General features: G+C 39.8%; 1 protein-coding gene across 12 annotated transcripts in view; it reads left to right on the forward strand.

Annotated features, from left to right (window-relative positions):
* The first annotated feature begins 222 nt into the window (after nt 1-222).
* The window catches only part of PAM (peptidylglycine alpha-amidating monooxygenase), a 276,825-nt gene continuing 255,559 nt past the window's right edge, over nt 223-21,488 (forward strand). For 3 of the 12 annotated variants that reach the window (XM_047851268.1, XM_047851276.1, XM_047851285.1), the window contains exon 1: nt 223-546. The gene's annotated coding sequence lies outside the window, so the exon portion shown is untranslated. The remainder of the gene's footprint in view (nt 547-21,488) is intronic. The other 9 variants (XM_047851250.1, XM_047851261.1, XM_047851253.1 and 6 more) reach the window with 8 other exon arrangements.

Here is a 21,488-nt window from a genome sequence, read left to right on the forward strand (position 1 = left end):
CGGGCAGCCGGCGTGGCCACCTCGCAGGGCTGCTTTTAAGGGACACGGGACTCGGGCGGAGCAAAAGGAGACTTTCAGGCCCGCCCTTCACCCCCTGCCCAGGCTCAAGAACGAGCCCCAGCTCTTGCCCACCTCCCGCCCTCACGTAAGTGTAAACACCCAGGACGAGCGATCCCCGCAGGGAAACCCCGGCAAGCTGCGCGCGACCAGGAGGTGACTCTGCGGGGACCTCGTTCCCAACCCCCGCGGCCCCCCGCCCGAGGGGGCAGGGGCGGAGCGCAGGCGGGCCCGGGGGCGGCCGGGAACCGCGGAGCCGCCCCGGGGGCGGGACTGCGAGCTGTCCCCGGGAGGGGAGGGCGAGCGGCGGACCGGGCTGGGCCCCGCGCGCGGCAGGAGGAAGGAGCCCCCGCCACCGCGGCCGCCGCGTGCTTAGGCTGTCCCCGCCCAGGGAGCCGGAGCCTCCCAACTAACTCCGCCCGCCGCGCCCGTCGCTTCGCCGCCGGCAGGCTCTGGCTTCCGTCCCGGACTGTGCCCGCGGCCGCGCAGGTTGGTGCCGCCGCCGCCACCGCCGTGGGGCGGGCCGGGCGAGGCTGGGGTGGGAGCGCCGAGGGGGCTCGGAAGTTAGGCAGATGCTGGGGCCGGGGCGCCGACACTGCCCCCTCGGCGCCCGACGCGGTTGTTGATTTCCTCCTCGGCTGCGGGTCCCGGGGAAGCCAGCGCCTCGGCCGGGGAGGGTCGCCGGGACTGAGCCTTCCTCGCGCTCCCCTGGTCTCTCCCTGGCCGCCCCGCCCCGCCGCCTCGGCCTCGGCCGCTTCGAGAGGGGTCACCCCCTCCTGGCTCTCTCACCTTCGCACTTCTTGCACCCATTAATTCGTACGCATTAATTCGTTCTTTCTGCCCCCAACTTCGGGAACTCTCGGTGCCGGTGAGAAAGCCTCCCTGGTTCCCGGCTTGCCCCTGAGACTAGTTTGGGGGGAAGCGGGGTCCGCCGCGCGGGGAGAGGGGCTGGAGCTGGGGAGCGACCTGGGGGGCTCGAGAACCGGCGGGGAAGTGCCGGGAAGCGGTGGAAATTCGCTCTCGCCCGTCGCGTCCTTGCCCAGCTCTGCCCTCCTTCCCGCCGTTCTGCCGGCCAGACTAGTGCGCCCGCCAAGGGTGATCGCAGAGGCGGGATGGAAATAGCCGCCACTTGGCGCTCAGTCGGGATTTCAGTCGGGTCTCGGTCATCCTCCTGTTTGCGTGGCCTTGGGACTCGACCCCTGGGCACTGGGTTGGTGTCTGCGAAACGTGCGTCCCCTCTGCCCACCGCGGAGGGTCGTTGTGAAGATCCAGTGGGATGACTTAGGGGTGTTCCTCGACTTCGAGCCTTGTCGCCCGTCTCTCGGGAAGCTGCTGGATGGAGGGTCCTGTGTTCTAATCATCGGAGTTCAGGTGCTTCTGCTGAGATGTAATTATGTCTCTAGGTGGTTGGGCGTGTAGCTCTTCTGGGATAAAAGGCTCGTGTTTCTGGATCGGGTCAGGAGTGTTCAGGGTTGAAATCGTGTCTTCCCCACCGAACCCGAAGTACCAAGCCAGGGACCTTACATAGATTTCTATGGCCATAGGAATTCAAACAGCGGAAGATCGTTACTGGCCTCGTTCTTTGTAAACGAGAATTGTGTGTGCTCCCGATGTTTGCCAACCTTTACAATCTCTTTTCCATCTGTACTGAAATTTAAATTTGCTAAAAATTCAGGAAGTAGACCTTTATTTTAGTAGGTAAGTTTAGACATTTAGCTCAAAGAAAAGATAGATACTCTATCGTTGGCAACTTTTCAGTTTAAAATCATAGGCACAAGAAGCATGGTTAGCACCATTCTAATTACTGTATGAAGAAAGCAAGTAAGTGGCCTAAGAAAGTCAGCTTTAGACTTCATATTAAATGTCTGAGTCCCACCATCCATGAATTCCTGATTTTGTAGACATTTCCTAAGTTCCTGTATTGTACAATACATGGTGATAGGTGCTTAAAAAGACAAATATACAGTATATTCCTTGTCCTAAAGAGGCTTCCAGTCTAAATTAGAGAATAATATTTTTACTTCCTATTTGTATATGAACATCGAATATATCCTAATACTACATACAGCAAGTAGAATGATATCAAGAATACATTATTGAAGGCCCTTTAAGATAATTAATTTGGTGAATCTACTTAATAGGTTGAAATAAAAAGTTTACCTAAGCCAGTGTTTTCTGAAGTGAAATTTCAAATGTTATTTCACCAAATGGGAGGCATTCTTTGTAATAAAATAAATTCTGTATTTTTAGAACGAAAACTCAGAAAAAGTATCCATGCATATATGATATGGTAATCAAATGTTAAAAGCTATAGAAAGTTCAATTTTAATTCAGCTCTCTTTAGTCAAGTCAATTTATGGTGCCCATATACGTTTTTTTCTCAGCTCGTTGAGAAAGGAAATTATAATGACTAGAAAAAGTACAGAGATTCAATGTAATATTTTTAATAAATTGAAACTTGAACACTTCAAGTCCTATGGGCCCTGGATTGACTCTGGAAATTTGACTGAAACAGTTACAAGATTCTCAGTAAGAGGTTGTGTTTTTTTGTTTGTTTGTTTGTTTTGTTTTTGTTTTTCCCATTTTAAAAGAATTTAGCTTGGCACAAAGGATGGGCAAGAATTCCATCTGGAAAAGATCGACCAGGCTGTGTTGTATTTGGTGCAACATTAGTGACATCTCTGGTTCTTGTCAGTGAGGCAAGCCACCTTGAAGGGCATCCTGAGGGAGATGAAGTTAACTTTACACTTGGCCTTTTTGCTTAGCACCTTTTTTTTTTTTTTTTTTTTAATCATTTTGAGTTGAGATTAAAGATCCTGTCACTGCTCTGGAAACTGTGCGGTTTGGTAAATAGTCATGAGTCTTCAGCCAGGAAGCTTCTTATGTAAGAACTTTATTTACCCCTTTTAACTCCTTTAACTAGTAAAAGCTAATTGTTAAAACTACACACACGTAGCTTTACAAAAAAAGTCTCTGAATAAAGTTGTTGCTATTATGTTCTCTCAAGTCTCCTTGGAGGAGTTTTGGTCATCTCTATCTCCTGTCATTTACTGTACTTGTGTAGAGAATAAGACCTTCATTTTTACCCAGGGTTGGACAGCTAGTTAGTGGCGGCAAGAGTAGATCTATAATTCATATTGCTTGACTAATAGTTCTGTGGCTTTCTTTCTTTCTTCCTTCCTTTCTTAACCCTGGGTGGTCTTTTATCATCTAGGGTATATTAAAAATCTCATGTTTGTAAATTGTATATGGTTAAAACTTTTGGATTTGGGTTCTGGTGGGCCTGGGTTTGAATCCTGCCCTGCCATTTAGTAGTCATGTAATAATGGGTAAGTTACTTAACCTCCCAAGTCCTCAGTTTCCTCATCTCCAAAACGGGGATAATGGAAGTACCTAGCTCAAAGGACTGTTATTAGGATGAAATGCGCTTAGCACATTGCCTTTATTTAGTACAAAACCTACTTCTCTACTAAAGTAGTTATTTTAGTTTCTTGGGGCAGGGGATGATGTTTCAAAATTTAAAAATAAATAAAATTAAATTGTTATTTAACATTTAAAACATAAAAGCAAAAACAAAACTATACGTCACCCCCCTCCCCAATATTTTGAATTGGTCATTCTTCAGCTAATGTTTGTTTATTTAGTCAGCAATGTTTATTGAGCTCCTACTGTGTGTTGGACTTTTTCCTAGGCACTGGCATACAGTGGCATAGAAGATAGTCATAGTCACTCTTTTATGACCTTAAGAGTCTGGGGAGGGATCTGGACTTGTAAACAGAAAATTATAATCTCATGTGATTTGTGCCATGATAGGGGTAATGCAGAGAACCACAGGAGATGGGATGGTGGGGGCCTGGGTGCGAGAGTGTCCTCCAGTGCATCACCTCATTGTACTTGGGCTGGTGGTGGGTAGGGAAAGCTTACTGTGAATACACTAAAACCTGAAGAATTAATGATAATTAGCAATTGCAGAAGTTGGGGATTGAGGAATGTCCCAGACCAAGGGGAACAAACAGAGCATGATGCGTTAGAATGGAAGTCAGGTAGATAATGTAAAAGAATAAATGAATGAGAGTGGCAAGGAGAGGTGTGGCACCTGCAGAACCCAGGCTTTGTTCAAAAGAAACAGTGATACTCAACTCCAGTCAAGTGTTGTCAGGTTGGGATGCAGGCCTTGTATGGCCAGATGCCCTGGTTGTTGTTGTTGTTTTTAAAAAAATTGTTTTTAGTGTTTATTTTTGAGAGAGAGAGAGAGAGAGACAGACAAAACATGAGCAGAGGAGGGGCAGAGAGAGAAGGAGACACAGAATCTGAAGCAGACTCCAGGCTCTGAGCTGTCAGCACAGAGCCCGATGCGGGGCTCAAACTCACATATTGTGAGATCATGTCCTGAGCCAAAGTCGGACACTTAACCAACTGAGCCACCCAGGCGTCCCAGAGGCCCTGGATTTTTAAGAAGAGCTGACTGTCTAGTGTAAGAGATTTGGGTACTCTAAGCTCCGGGTCCCCCTTCTGCAATGCAATCATTAGGTATCACTTGCCCTGTTTGCATCATACTGTGGGAACTGGGTTTCAAAGAGCTGGCACAACTGTATTAATACCCTTGCTATTGCTGTTTCCGTGAGTAGTGTAGTCCTTTGTCTCATACTTAGCAATCTCCTGTCTTCTCCCCGCGTCTATAAAGCTGTGGCATGCTTATTTGTTAGCTTGCCAATTGGGTAAAATCTAAGATCCTTTACAGTTCTTTAAAGCCACTAGCTACATTGTTTAAATTTAAATTTTAGTTAATTAAAAAAAAATGTTAATTCCTCTATCACACTGGCCACATTTTAAGTGTTTAATAGCCACATGTGGCTAGTGGCTACTGTTGTGGGAAGAGCAGATACAGAACATTTCCATCACTGCAGGAAGTTCTACCAGGGATTGCTGGTTTAAAGCTTCAGATTTTTTTGTGTGTTCTTGGGTGAGTTGAGATGAGTTGTTGATTTCGACAGCCTAAAAATGATAACTTGTTTTCATGTTAGGCTCATAGGAGTTCCTTTATACAAAGGAAATATTTCAGTTTGGATAATCAACGCAGTATTTGGTTCAGGCCTCTTGGGAAAATAAAAGCAGAAAATTACCTAAAGTGTCAGTTTGGAGACTGGACAGACGAGGGCCATGTGGCAACAGAAATTCTCCATGTATATGGCATTCCTCAGTATCATGTGGAGATAGGATCTGTGCCCAAAGGAGCTTGAACTTCTGCACACTGTCTTCAGTTTCATCTACTAGGCATGTTTACTGTGAAAGGATAAGAGGTGCGCATTCGCAAGGAGGTTCTGGAACACTGCCAGTCCACCAGCAGCACCCAGGCTGCTCCTTCTGCCCTCCAGCTGTGCCATCTGAATTCATATAGAGGATGGAGGAAAGGAACAAGATTCCCAGTGGCTCTGATTCAGGGAGTTTAAAGGGGCAGCCTGGAGGACAGAGCAAACTAGATTCAAACCGGAGAAAAAAAATGTAGTACTTTACAGCACAACTTTCAGTGACACCACGTGGGTGGGAGAAAATGCCAGGAAACGATAAAAACAGCAGATCCCCTCTCTGTCGGCGGGTGGGGGGGGTGGGTGGGGGGGGGTGGCGGGAGGGCAGTTCATTTTGAGGAGGTCATGGACCACGAGTCCCGGGAAGGAGAAGCACAACATTATTTCTATCATTCTTTCTGTCATTCTGTAGGCCCAGGCAACAGCAGTGGCAGCCTCAGAGGACGGTTTTTTACCTGCATTGACTGTGAAATTGACTGCAGTCATGTAGGTACAGCATAAGCAAAACAAAGGACAGTGGTTGAAATTTAAAAAAAATGAAGGCGGAGGCCCTTAGGGAAGAATCATATTACCACCTGCTATTTCCCTGGCTAGAAATGCCCTATAAAAAATTTCAGATTTGGGGAATTTCATTTACGTGTGGCAGAAGAAATTTGCTTGTACGTATTTCTAGTGTAATAAAATGGTTCGTACGTGAAGACAAATTCAAAGTTTTAAAAATTTGAGTTTTAGAATATTTTAAAAATTGCATTTATTGTTCACAAGTTCTTACATGCATAACCCAGAGTATGCTATGGCTGTCTTTTAGAACTCTTTCACAGAAGACTTTTATAAAAGAGACAGGTTAATTTTGAAGTCGCAAGATGATGGGATGATTGTTTGCATATAACTGGAGGGCTTCTGTGTTATTTAAAGAAAATTTGTGTAGGCTACACATATAGCTCTTGTTTACCCTGCTAAATGCATAGACAAACCCTTATTTTCACAGATACTCTTCAGGTTTTAATAGATTTGGGGAGAGCTGGATCATGTGCTGTTAGGGTTTGTACCAATGTAGAGTCCCCTGCATAAATTTCTCAGTTAGTGAGCTTTTACTCCATTTTGTGTTTCAGTGTTACTTTGCTCCATGTCTTTTTGTGTGTGTGTGAATTTTGAAATCTTAATTCTGGAGGGGTGGAAAAGGTTTGTGATCTTCCCTGTATTCTTCCCGCCCCTCCCAGCCTAAATCTCACACAGTCAGTTTTTTAGCATGCTTTTGTTTTTCCCTTTCTGTTTTGTTTGCCACAGTTTTGTTAGCACACTTCAGGCTTGCATTTCCTTGTGTCTCCTTTCTCTTCATATCAACAGCATGAAATTGGAAGTAATCATTGTCTGTTGTATTTCTGAAGATCAGAATTCTCAGCAGTTTCATGCTGTCCTTTCGCAGGCAGGGTGTGGTAAATCATCTTTGGAGAACTGGCTCCAGTAAAACTGGAGTATGTGGTTGAAACTGTTGTGCCCTTCTCAGAAACAAACCCAGGAGACTTGGCTGTTTATTGCATGAGTCACTGATGGGCTCAAATGAAAGGAGATGGTACTAGGTTGCTTTTCATTCACGTCCATGTTACCTCTTATTTTAAAAGAAGCCTGAAATAAAGAAAAACCAGCAAGTTCTCCCTTTTCCCTCAGAATTTAGAATTACATGGATTCAGCATTAGGTAATAAAAACAGCAACAGTTGAGGGTTACAAATCAGGCTTTGTCCTTTAACCCCTGATTTCCTGTGGTGTTCAAAAATTTTTAGTGTGTACATTTCCTCAAGTCATACATGAGTGGCTTTAATCAGTAGCAAAGTGGGTTCTTTCTATTATATGCCATTTCCTCCACGGACCTTGCCTCACTTAGCTATTGCTCTATGCCTAATTGACCACAGTGAAATGTCTTTAAAACATTTTCCGGGGACTGAGGACTTTTTTGAGAATTTTTATAAGAGCAAATGCCAAGAAGGAAAGTTTGAATAGTTTCTTTGCAGAGGCAATTGTTTCCAGAGAGACTGATGAGTCAAGGAGTCCTTAATAGGATATGTAGATGTAACCTTTCACCTAGTTACTGTCATTACCTAAGTCATAACTATGTAGTTTTAGCAAATTGTTTGGACTGGTTCTTGTCTAGTTCTTAATGTAACAAACTCCCTTCGTCCCATTCTTTTCCAGTCTGTAGTCAGTGTTGTTTCAAAGTTTGTATTGCCCTCGGCTTCCCCTTGTTCCTCCTGTTTTAGTGCCAGCTTGTTATCATATTGTACATTTTCACTAGTATCTTTGTCTTCAGCTCTTCTTCAGTGTTTGTGGAAAGTTTTTATATATGTATTTGATACTGGCTTCTAGCTCTTTGGTTCCTACCAAGGTGCCTTCTTTCACTTATTCAACAAATATTTATTCGGTGCCAGTCATGTACTAGGCACTGTTCTTGACCCTAGAGATTCGATAGGGAGCAAATTATTCATGATCTGTGCTTTCATGGAGTGAAGAGTCCAAGATGAAGACAATCATTAATTTAAAAATACCCACAGCAACTAAAATTACATAAGTGTACAGAGTTAAATGCTCTGAATAGAACAATACGGTGTTATGGGCTTGTGTAACAGGAACCCGAGTAAGTAACACTCGATTAATATCTGAAAAATGAGGTGGAGAATTTGAGAGAGGGTGGGGAGAAGAATGGTCCTGACAGCAGACAGAAGTTTGTGCAAAGGCCCTGTGAAGGTGGTTGGTCATGGGGAGGAGATGGATGGCTGCTGCATTCCAAGTAGAAATGACCATGTGCATTACACCTGTTTGTATGCTGTGGAGTGGTAGTGAAGATGGATTAAAAAGTGTTTTAGAGGATAACATCAGCCGTATTTGGGAATAAGATTCTTTTATTCAGTCAGCAAATACTTATGAGTCCCTGCTTTATGCCAAGATTTGTGCCAGGCTCTGGAGATACAGCTGTGAATAAGACAAGCAAGATCCCTGTACTTGTGGAGTTTATGTACTGACGAGAGTAATGGCTAGTCAATAATTTAAAAATAAATATAATTTGAGGTAATAACAAGTCTTATAAAGACAAATGAAGCCATGTAAGGGAATGGAGAATGACAAGGGGAGAGTCTTCTTGTATAGAGTAGTCAAGAACGATCTTTCTGAAGAGGTGGGTCTTTTGAACAAAGACCCAAATAAAGTGGGGGAGCTAACCATGCAAACATCCTCTACCAGGCGGAGGGAGCAGCTAGTACAAGGTCTTGAGGCTGAAACAAGAACCCCCCCACACCCTCAAAAAAAAACCAAGAAGGCCAGTTTGTCTAGAAATATGTAAGCTGTCAAGGATGTCTTGCTTGAAGCTGAAACTTGGAGCATCTAGAGAGATTCATTATACTCTGTGTAGTCATGACCACTCTTTCAAAGCCACACACTGTACCAGTCACAATCCCACTTTGCTCTGCCATTAAACTGTTGTTAACACTGCTACTGGGACAGTTTCCTTCATCACATCACACGCCTGCTGAAAGTCAGGCATTGGTAACTGCTTGTCCATCATGTCAATGATAACCCTTTGATCGGCTCAATGGAAGGACCCCTTTTTTAAAATTTTAACCCCATTTTCCATTATAGCCTTCTCTGGACTTCTCCATTTGGTCATTTGAAGGGCCCGATGTTTGTTTCGGCCTTACCCATAATTTGTTATCTTTCTCCTTGATGTTACATTTATTCACTATGGTGCCTCTTTCCTTTTTGTTAGTCTGTTTCCAGCTCTTCCTTCAAGGCCAGGTTCGTAAGTTACCAGTTACTTTTTCTACCAGTTTCTTCTGAATTACCCCATTTTATTTGGATCACTGAGCACCTCAGCCTAGTCAGTCTGTAGGATACCATTTTTTTCCTTTGTTCCTTGAGTCATTGGAAGAGGCACCACTTTAAAGTGCTACTGTTGTTTCAAGTTAAAATATTTATGATTCTATTCTTCCTAGAAAAGACTGGGCACCAATACTAGCTCTGCCATATGCATATGCGACTTTGGCCAACGCATTCAACCCTTTGAGGTTCAGGTTCCTTGTCAGTAAGATGAAGATGATAATCCTCCCCTATTTCATTCACAGTGTGGTTGTGAGAAGTAAATGAAGTAAAACACAGGAAACATGTTTTATAGCTATTTTTTTTTCAACGTTTATTTATTTTTTGGGGGACAGAGAGAGACAGAGCATGAACGGGGGAGGGGCAGAGAGAGAGGGAGACACAGAATCAGAAACAGGCTCCAGGCTCTGAGCCATCAGCCCAGAGCCTGACGCGGGGCTCGAACTCACGGACCGCGAGATCGTGACCTGGCTGAAGTCGGACGCTTAACCGACTGCGCCACCCAGGCGCCCCTAAACATGTTTTAAACAAATGTAAGTCATTATTTTTAAATACTGTAGATGGGCATATTTCATTTCCTCATCTAAATTGCCAGTTTTTCACACCAGTTCCTAGTGTGGAATCTCGTGTGCTGCTGGAATTCTTTGAGGCTTCTTGAGCTTCTAGCCTCACTATGCAAGCTTGGGACATGCAAGTCCATGTCCTGTGTAATAGTTTCCTGGGGCTGCTATAACAAAACACCAGAAACTGGGTGGCTTAGCACAACAGAAACATATTGTCTCACGGTTCTGGAGGCTCTGAGCTTAGTGTATGGTCAGGGTGGGTTCCCTCTGAGGGCTGTGAGGGGGCATCTCTTCCATTCCTCTCAGTTTCCAGGAGCCCCTGGCATTCCTTTGCCTGCAGATGCAATTCTCTTGGTGTCTTCACATCACCATTCCTCTGTGTCACTGTGTCCAAGTTTCCCCTTTGTATAAGGACACAGTCATTGGATTACAGCCCACCCTAATGTCCTCATCTTAACTTGATCACTTGCAAAGATCCTATTTCCAAATAAGATGACATTCACAGATACTGGAATAAGACTTTAACATCTTTTTTAGGGGATGTGATTCAACTCACATCTGCATGATTCAATACACATGAAGAAATGGTAATCACAAATATCATGAATTAGTTGTGTAGTATTAGAATGATTGATAGAGGTGATGGGTTAGGTATGTAAGAGCTAATCTTCTTTATGACATAGGGCAAAATAAATGAAATACTTGGTCAAAGTTCCATGTGAAATTCTGAACGTACGTATATACTTATTTAAGAATTCTGCAAGTCCTGTTAATTTCCAGTTGGTGTAAATTAGAATAGAGAGGGACAACCATACTTTTCTCTTAATAGTACATTCAGATATTGTACTGATGTGAATGGAAACAAATATGTAATTCTTCTACTTATTCATATAATCTTTATGTAGACTCTTGTGTGTGAAAAGTTTTATTGCTTCAATTGCTTCTTTGGCCTAAGCATGCTTCCTTTGACTCTCCGGAAGGCCACATGTGGTCCTGTGACACAGACTAACCACTCTCCACTAAACGTCTGGAAGGATCTGTGGTTTTTATGTTATTAGATGGCTCAGCCTCGGTTGATTAAAAACTCACTCTTCTCTTAGGCTTAAAAATCTCATATATTTGTTATTATCATCAGTTTCTTTTTTGTTTGCATTTATTTATTTATTTATTTATTTATTTATTTATTTATTTATTTATTTTTGATACCGCAGGGAAGAGTTTAATACGATTCTATCTGTTGATGTTGGAGAATACTTAAGTGCTTCTCTTGCAAGAGTTTTTATCATATTTGGCATTAAGGTGTTCCATTTTTCGTGTTACTCTTCAGACGGCCTCTTCTTCTAGTGTTCAGGACAGCCTTTGTTACAGGGGCCCTGAGAAAAGGTACCTGCAGCTGGTGTGGTGGTATTTTTCTGTGTACCTGGCCGACCTGTTTAAAAGTCTGACCATTTTTTATTTTCTAATAGTCTAGCACGTAGATCACATCTGAGAAGCCTATGGTAGGAAGCCATTCAGATTTAGTGAATAGAAATTGAATACTTGACCTTTACCACAAAAGTGGCTATTTTTGGTCAATCAGAACTTTTTTAGCATAGCTCTTATATTCCAAATAATTATGTGATAGAGAAAGGTTTTAATTGTTGCACTTTAATTAATTTGTTTCACTTGCTATGTTGAGATTTTTGCTAAAGGAAAAACAGCCATGGATTATTTCTGCTTATACTTTTTTGTAAAATTTTTTTAAAGAAAAAGGCAAGCAGTGAATTTCAGATTTCACTGTTACTGTAGAAATAAATTTCCTCTTGGTATGCAATCAAGTAGATGTCATCAGGAGAAAAAAATGTTTTGATCGTTATTTTCCAAATCTAGAACATCTTTCTGAAACTAGAAAAAAATTGAAAACTCATATGAGAAGGATAAAATCATCACAAGAGATTAAATTTATTGCTACCTTAGTCTTCACTATCTGCAAAATTTGATTTTTCCTTGTTCTTAAGTGAAGTTTTTGACATATATTTTACTTTCTAAACATAAACACCAGAGGGTCAAAACAGTGACTGAAGCGATAACATCAACCAAAAATATGTTGAAGAGAGAACATGTTAGATAGAAAATTTCATGGGTTGAGGAGTGAGACATGTGGGGAAAACATTTGAAAGAAGTATATTTGTTCCTGGAGTCAGGAAAGATCTTGATTCTCGTCATTTAAATTTTTTTTGCTATTTTTGTTTTGACAGTTTTTCATTGTTCCACTTTAAATGTGTATATTTTTTCTCCTGAAAACATGAGCTTTAAGCTATACTTGGGACTATTTGGTGTTTCATGTAATCTCAGCATCTAGTAGAGATATTTGACCCAAGGGGTGCTTAATCACTAGGTTCTGGGGCAGTCATTCCAGAGCATCATCAACTTCATTGATACTGGTTGTCTCATTGAGTAAATTCTCTATACTTGAAAAATACAGTTTTTGTTTGTTTGTTTTGAGGTAGTGAAAAGGATGGACTTGAGAGTTAAAATGCCTTATGTTCAGACTCTAGGTCTGACTTTTACCAGTTTGTGACTTCAGACAAATGACTTATTTTCTCTATGCCTCAGTTTCCTAATCTCTGAAATGAAATAATAATAATAATAATAATAATAACAACAACAATGACTCCTCACAGGGTGCCTGGGTGGTTCAGTCAGTTAAGCATCTGACTCTTGATTTTGGCTCAGGTTATGATCTCACGGCTGTGAGATTGAGTGCTAAATCAGACTTTACCCTGAGTACTGAGCCTACTTGGGATTCTCTGTTTGCCTGTCTCTCCCTGTGCCCTTCTCCCACTCATGCTCTCTCTGACTCTCTCAAAATAAACAAGTAAACTTAAAAAAATAATAATTCACCAGTAGCCCTTGTGATACTGGTTATATGCCAGGCATTGTTCTAAACACGTTACATATTTTTAACACATTTAAGTCTCACAGCAACTTTGTGCCATAGGTAGTTATTACTCCAGTTACAAATAAGGAAAATCAGCCACTCATAGGTCAAGGTAATATACCCAAGGTCACATTGATATTAGGTGGTGTGGCCACTTTTTGAATCCAGGGATTCTGGCTTGGGGGCCTATGCCACCCTGGAACAGAGGAGATGCTCATGTAATGCACTTAGCCCGGAGTCACGCACTTAAGAGCACTTGAACTACCACTCCTTTTCATCACTACTGCTATTACAATAACTACTACTACTGTTTATATTGCCCACTCTGATTCATACCTAACTATATTTTAATAATAATCATTTTCCCAAACACTCTCTATAGACTCTGAAAAAATGACTTTACTAGTGTCTCTCTTATTGTTTCCCCTTTTTTAGTTATTTTCAAGGCATTGATTCCTAAAGGAGTTTTTGAACATAATATTTTAGCATGTCCATATAATAAAAGTATTTTGTACAGTGGAGCCATTTATAGGTCATAGCTATACAAAAAAAAAAAAAAATCCACAGGTGTTGGTTAAGCTTTTGGGAGTTATAAATTCTTGACAGCCATTTTATTAAAAAATTAAAAAAAAATTTAATGTTTATTTATTTTTGAGAGAGAGAGAGAGAAAGAGAGCATGAACAGGGGATGGGCAGAGAGAGAAGAGAAGGAGACACAGAATCAGAAGCAGGTTCCAGGCTCTGAACTGTCAGCACAGAGCCCACCCAATGCAGGGCTCGAACTCATGAGCCGTGAGATCATGACCTGAGAAGTCTGACTGAACCACCCAGACACCCATAAAAAATTTTTTTTAATGTTTATTTATTTTTGAGAGAGAGAGAGAGCAAGCAAGTAGGGGAGGGACAGAGAGAGACAGGGAGACATAGAATCCTAAGTGGGCTCCAGGCTCTGAGCTGTCAGCACAGAACCTGACACAAGGCTTGAACTCACAAACTGTGAGATCATGACCTGAGCTGAAGTCAGACACCCAACCAACTGAGCCACCCAGGTGCCCCATTGATAGCCATTTTAGTGTCTCTTTAAAGAAGTTAAGCCCTGTCATAGTTTAAAACCTTTATATTTCAGTACATTTTATACTTGATTCTGGGGCGGGGTGGGGGGGGAGGGTGGGCAGTAAGATGTGAGGGTAGTTGGGAACTAAATGTCCTAATAACCTTTTTTTCCCATTGCTAAAAATTATAATTCTGATAATCATTTAGGATGATCTTTCTTTCTTTCTTTCTTTCTTTCCTTAAGTAATCTCTACACCCACTGTGGGGCTCTAACTCATGATTCAGAGATCAAGAGTCTCATGTTCTACCAGTTGAGTCAGCCAGGTGCCCCTAAGATGCCTCTAAAAAATGAAAATAAACCCATTTTCCAGTTAGGAATGAAATTGAAGATTTTTGTCATTGGTACTACATTCTAAGCAGGGGAAACATAGGAAATGGCCAGAAGTGGTTTTAGTTTTTAAAGTATAACCCTGTATGGAGTTTAAACACACCAACTTTGCAATGTTAACTAAGATTTTTTTTTTTATTTGTACAACAAACTTGGTGGTGACAATGATTTTGGCTCCTTCCCATAAACACTGTGTACTTATGCCTAGTGACTTAGTCTAGAGTTATCAACTATGGGAATACAAAGGGAGGAAACACTGGGGGAGGAACCTTTTAGAATCCTGAGAAGAGGAAATTGATGTTTACACTGCTGTTGGCTAGTTTTGAAGCTTTTAAAAATAAAGTTGCATTGTATGTCTCAAATTTTGTAGAAAGAAGACTAATGCCAATTGGAAAATAGCATTCTGGGAAGGTTTATGACCTGAGTGGCTCGGAAACCCCCTCAGAGGCCATGGCTCACTAGAAGGTCTGTGGCTAGGTTTTAAAGAAGAAATGTTTATGTGTTCTCATTCTAATAAACTATGGACATAAGTATCATGATAATTGCTCCCATTTATTGAGGGAGTTTTTTATAAAGGAGAAGAAAATCAGCTTCCTGGCCTTATATATTTTGGTTAAGTCTTAGCTCTCCATTTCAATAGCTACGTGACCTTGGACAAATCACTGAACCTCTCAGTGTCTTAGCTTTATCATCTTTAAAACAAAGATATGCTAGTACCTATTATATGTGGTGTAGTGGTTGTAATTATTTTGAAGTGATGCATATAAAATGTTATGTGTGTATAAAATGCATACAAAATGCCTAGCACATGATTAACTGTATAGTAAATATTAACTATTACTATTGTTATTACTGTTACATGTTGTATACCTACCTGGAGTACTTCTACTGTTTTCTATAACCCTGCAATGCAAACCATTATCCCTGTTTTACAGAAGAAAACTGAAGCTCACAAAGGTGAAGTATTTTGTTCTGAAGGTGAATTCATGTGAAAATGGTCCTTCTTTTGGCATCCTTTTCATCCTGATGGTTATGTTCTGCTGTTGCCCATTAATACCAAGCTTGTGAGATAGAGCATAAGGGGTTTGTGATTGTTTTTCTCAGAATTTATGTACTAGGATTATGATGCAATTTACAAGATACAGCATTCTCAAACTTATGAAATACAAAGCCCTCTTTTCATCCTTATTTCCAGTTTGACTTAATTATGTTTGTCGTAATGTTATGTAAATATATCCCAACATGGAGTAAATGTCTTAGTTTATAGCATTTACACAGTTATAAAATAAAGCAAATTTACAAATTGCCAACAAAACTGCAAAAACAATAAAATTCAAGTAATGACATTAATTTATGTGACAGATGTGTTATTCTGCTGCAAGTAAACTGTCAATTTTGGGTTTATCCATACTCCAGATGGGTTTTATGTTTAGTCTATGACTACCTTTTGATTTAATACTATTAATGTATCATAAACCTTTGAATATCTATGGTTTCATGTGTTCCAGCTCAAGAAACAATGTCTTTTTAAATGAATGTTTTATGATTTGATAGCAATTTCAAGCTGTTTGACAGCTCAGAATAATAGGACTTTAGGAATACCAGTTTTACCGGGTGTTACTTGACAAACCTGAAAAGCTGTTGTATTCCCTTCAGAGTCAGTGTTTAAGAGTAACCTTCACCCCAGTCCTGGCCCTGAGCATAGGACCTGGAGTCAGACTTCTTGGGTTCTCATTGCTGCAACAATACATTTACAGGAAACTTTAGGTGAATTATACATTTCTTTGTGATAAATGAAAATTACTGGGTCAACTCGTGTGAAGATACGCATATTTTGTTTTGCGTTGCATTTGATTGCCATTTACAGTGACAGTGTAGAAAAGGGCCCAGTTTACCACATCCCCAATTGGGAGACAACAAACATTTCTTGGAAAAAGCCAAATGGGATAAATATTTTAGGCTTCGCAGGCCACATGCAATCTCTGTTCCAACTGCTTAACTCTGCTGTTATTTGTAGACATTGAAATTAAACTTCATATAATTTTCACGTCACAAAATTTTCACGTTACACGATTTTTTTTCCCCCAACAATTGAAGAATGCAAAAACCATTCACTTTTAGCTTGCAGACCATGCAAAAATGTCTGGCAGGGCATTTGAGTTCAGGGCCTGGTTTGTCCAGGCCTGCCCTCGACGACATGTGATAGAATGAAAAGATATCTTTTTTCCTTTTATTTATGAAGGCAGTAGAGTGTGGTGAAGAACACAGCAGCTCTGAACAGAGCCTGTTTGCCCTTGGAATATGACTTTTTCGTTGACTCCGTTTTCTCAACTGAAAAATAGGGGAAAGGTTTTTTTTGTACCTCGGTTGCAGGAGATGAGGTAAGAAACTGGACGTATAACATGTAGCACAGAGTACATCGTCTGCAGCTTTAGCTCTTGTCATTTCTTTAATTACTATTGAGGTCATACAGTTTTCATGTACTTATTGGCTATTTTAATATTTTGTTCTTTTATGACTTCTACAATCATATTTACTCTTTATTTTGATGCAATGCTGTATTTATATATCATCAACCCATTGTCAGACACTTAGTGAATTATTTTTGTTTGCCTTCTGGTTTTGTAGTGGTGAGTTTTTTAAAAAACAAAATAGTCTCTCAGTTTTATATATTTCAGTTATTGGAGAAATGCAATTATTTCAGTTGTTGAAGATAAATGCAATACATTTATCTTCTCCATTGTTTTTATTTTTGTAAAAATATTCTCACACTAAGGTCAGATAATATTTACCTATATTTTTAGTCTAGTTGTTTTGTAATTTCACATCTTAACTGTTTAATTCTGGAATTAAATCTTACATATGTCATGATTAATACCATTTAATACAGATTGTTACAAATTAGTTCCACATCATGAATTGATGAGTTATTTCCTCCCCACCCGTTTAAAGTGCCACTTTTTTCTGATTCCAGGTAATTTGGTTGAATGGAATTGGACCTGAAAAATATTTTGGGGGGGGAGCACCTGGCTGGTTAATTCAACAGAGTATGTGACTCTTGATCTTGGGGTTGTGAGTTCAAGCTCCATCTTGGGTGTAGGGATTACTTAAAAATAAAATATTAAAAAAAATTTTATTTTTAAAAACAAGGCTGTCAGTATGAGACTATTCTTTGGCCTTCAGTATTGGTAATTTGGTACAATATGAAGCTTTTATATGACTTTAATAATTTTTATCTATCTTTTAATTGTAAACAACGTCACAAAGTTTATCATATGAACTCTTTTTAAGTGTATATAGTTCAGGAGCATTAATTAAATTCATATTTTTATGTAACAGATCTCCAAAACTTTTACTTATAAAGCAGAGGCTCTATACCCATTAGACAATAACTCTTCACTTCCTCCTCCCCTTGCTCTGGTAACTACCATTCTGCTCTATGTTTCTATAATTTGACATTTCAGATAACTCATATAAATGGAACCATGCAATATTTGTCTTTTTGTGACTGGCTTGTTTCACCTAGCATAATATCTTAAGTTTAGAACTTCTTAAAAATATTTTTTCTAGGACACCTGAGTGTCTTAGTCGATTAAGCCTCCTCTTTAAAAACAAAAAAATTTTTAACGTTTATTTTTGAGAGAGAGAGAGACAGACAGACCGTGAGTGGGGGAGGGGCAGAGAGAGAGGGAGACACAGAATCCCAGGCAGGCTCCAGGCTCTGAGCTGTCAGCACAGAGCCAGACATGGGACTCAAACCCATGAACCTTCAGATCATGACCTGAGCTGAAGTTGGATGCTTAACTTGAGCCACCCAGGCACCCCTAGCCTCTGACTTGATTTCTGCTCAGGTCATGATCTCACGTTTGTGGGATCAAGTCCTGCATCAGGTTCTGCACTGAATCCCTGCTCGGGATTCTCTCTCTCTGGCCCTTCCCTGCTGGTGCGTGCTCTCTGTCTCTCTTTCTCAAAATAAGTAAGTAAACATTAAAAAAATTAAAATAAAATTGTAAAAAAAAAATTTCCCATTATTTGGTATCTTGGTAATTATGGGTGAGATTGAAATGTTTTTAAATCTAGTCTCTCATCTAGTGGGATTGTGGATGTCCTTTATGTCTTATTACTTTCAGATATATCTTAATGTATTTATCATACATTTTGTAGGAAAAAATGATGCAAGAATTTCTCCTGGACTTTCAGGTTATTTTCTGTGTGTCTCTTGTGGTAGGACCTGTAGCTGGTCACTAGCCCTGTTCTGGCTCATTGGCTGCACAGTTACTTACCACATCTTCTCTGTATACCAGAGTACCAAATCTGATCATCTCCTATTATCAAAATTTGATTTGGTCCTAATACATCACTTGTATCAAATACTTAATTGTTACAACTTATCACTGTGATTGGACATTGAGTTTTTCCAACTTAAAAAAAAATTGTGATCTGCCAGAGCAGGAATTTTTAGCAGACTGAAATTAATAATGAAATAAAAAAAAAAGAAGGAAAGGAAAGGAAGAAAGAAAGAAAGAAAAAGAAAGGAGGAAAGAAGGAAAGAAAGAAAGAAAGAAAGAAAGAAAGAAAGAAAGAAAGAAAAACACCAAAGCAATATTTAGGAGAAAACACTTTTTAACATGAACAAAACACTTAAAAACAGTTTTAAAGCTATTCTTCTCTTAGGTGCCCAATTTGCCATTATGTGAAAAATATCAGTGAACAAATTAACTACATAGCTTTGAAAAATAGATACCATTTAAAGAAAATTAGAAGCTACAAATATATTGCATAACATTAAGAAACTGAACACAAACCAAAAGGGAAAAAGAATCAGCCAGAGTCAACTACTGTTAACGTGAGTATTCTTACAAATAGGTGGGTTGATAAATATAGAATAGAATCATGCTGTGCTTACTGTTTTGTAACCTGTTATCTGATCTAACTTGTGGATATATGTCGGTTGCTTCTTTTTCTTCCTTTCAAGTGATTTGGTAAAAATAACCTAAATTTTCTTATTTTTTTCTCAATCATTTTTTTTTCTGTGTCCTCATCCCTAATTCTTTAAGGTTTTTGTTTTGTTTTGATTGGTATGATTAAAATAATTTCAGGGGTGCCTGGGTTGCTCAGTCGGTTTAGCATCCAACTTCAGCTCAGGTCAGGATCTTGTGGTTCATGAGTTGGAGCCCTGTGTTGGGCTCTGTGCTGACAGCTCAGAGCCTGGAGCCTGCTTCAGATTCTGTCTCCCTCTCTCTCTGCTCCTCCCGACTCATGCTCGCGCTCGCTCTCGCTCTCTCTCTCTCTCTCTGTTTCTCTCAAAAACAGTAAAAAATAATAATTTCAAAGTCTTGTCCATATGTACATTGTAAGTCGAAATCTGTATGTTCTACAAAGTGATCACCACTAAAAGTCTAGTTACAGTCCATCACCATACAAGTGAACCCCTTTCTTCCGTTTTGCCCACCCCTTGCATCTCCTTCCCCCCTGGAAACCACACATTTGTTCATTGTATCTGTGACTTTGTTTATGTTTTCTTTAGTGTGTTCATTTGTTTTTTAAGATTCTACATATTAGTGAAATCACATGATACTTGTCTTTGACTTATTTTACTGGGCATGATACCTTCAGGGTCCATCCATGTTGTCACAAATGGCAAAATTTCACTCTTTTGTTATGACTGAGTGGTATTCCATTGTGTATAAATATTGCATCTTCTTTATCCATTTATCTATCTGTGGACTTTTAGATTGTTTCCATTTCTTGGCTATTGTAAATAACACTAGAGTGAACAAAGGGGTATATGTATCTTTTCAAATCAGTATTTTTGTGTTCTTTGGATAAATATCCAGAAGTGAAATAGCTGGATCATATAAGTTCTATTATTAATTTTTTGATGAATCACGATACTGATTTCCACAGTGACTGTACCAATTTATATTCCCATCAACAGTGCACAAGGATTCCCTTTTCTCTACATCCTCACCAACACTTGTTGGTGATAATAGCCATCCTAATTGGTGTGAGATGATATCCATTGTGGTTGTAACTCGCATTTCCATAATAATTAGTCATGTTGAACAACTTTTCATGTGCCTGTTGGTGGCCATCTGGATGTCTTCTTCGGAAAAATGTCTTTTCATATCCTCTGTGCATTTTCTAACAGGTTGTTTGGTTTTTAGGATGAGTTGTGTGAGTTCTTTACACATTTTAGATATTAATCTTTTGTTGGATATATGACTTGCAAAAATCTCCCATTCAGTTGGTTACCTTTTCATTTTGATGATTGTTTCATTTGCTCTGCAGAAACTTGTTAGTTTGGTCTGTAAGCCCATTTGTTTATTTTTGCTTTTGTTTCCTTTGCTTTTGGAGTCAGATGTACAAGAACATCACTAAGACTAATGTTCAGGAGCTTACCACCTACATTTTCTGTATATACAAAACCCAAAAGTCTCTGTCATAAAGCTGTTAGAACTAATAAATGAATTCAGTAAAGTAGCAGGATATAAAATTGATGTATAGAAATGTGGCATTTCTATACACAAATAACAAATTATCAGAAAGAGAAATGAACACTTACAATAGATGCATTTACATTTACATCAGAAAGAATAAAATACCTAGGAATGAATTTAACCAATGAGGTGAAAGACTTGTACACTGAAAGCTGTAAGACAGTGATGAAAGAAGTTGAGGAAGACACAAATGGAAAGATATTTTGTGCTTATGGATTGGAAGAGAATCAATATTATTAAAATATCCATACTACCCAAAGCAATCTGTAGATTAAATGTAACCCTTATCAAAATTCCAATGGCATTTTTTACAGAACTAGAACAAATAATTCTAAAATTTGCATAGAACCACAAATCATCCCAAATAGCCAAAGCAGTCTTGAGAGAGCAAAACTGGATATATCGTGCTCCCTGATTTCAAACTACACTACAAAGCTGTAGTAGTCAAAACAGCATGGTATTGGCATGAAAACAGACACATAAATCAATGACACAAAATTGAGATCCCAGAAATAAACCCACACATATATTAACAATTTATGACAAAGGAGCCAAGAACACACAATGGGGAAAGGACAGTCCCTTCGTAAAGTGTTGGGAAAACTGGACAGCTACATGAAAAGAATGAAACTAGATCACTATCCTACACCCTACACACAAATTAACTCAAAATAGGTGAAAGGTTTGAATGTAAGACTTCAAACCATAAAATTCCCTTCAATTTTTTAATCTACCTGGTTGAGTGAGTGTGTGTGTGTGTGTGTGTGTGTGTGTGTGTGTGTGTGTGTGTTGTGTAGGTCTGTGTAGTCTGAGGTATAATTTTAAGTTGATCCCTT

Source organism: Prionailurus viverrinus, chromosome A1, assembly GCF_022837055.1.
Source record: "Prionailurus viverrinus isolate Anna chromosome A1, UM_Priviv_1.0, whole genome shotgun sequence".
Lineage (NCBI taxonomy): Eukaryota > Metazoa > Chordata > Mammalia > Carnivora > Felidae > Prionailurus > Prionailurus viverrinus.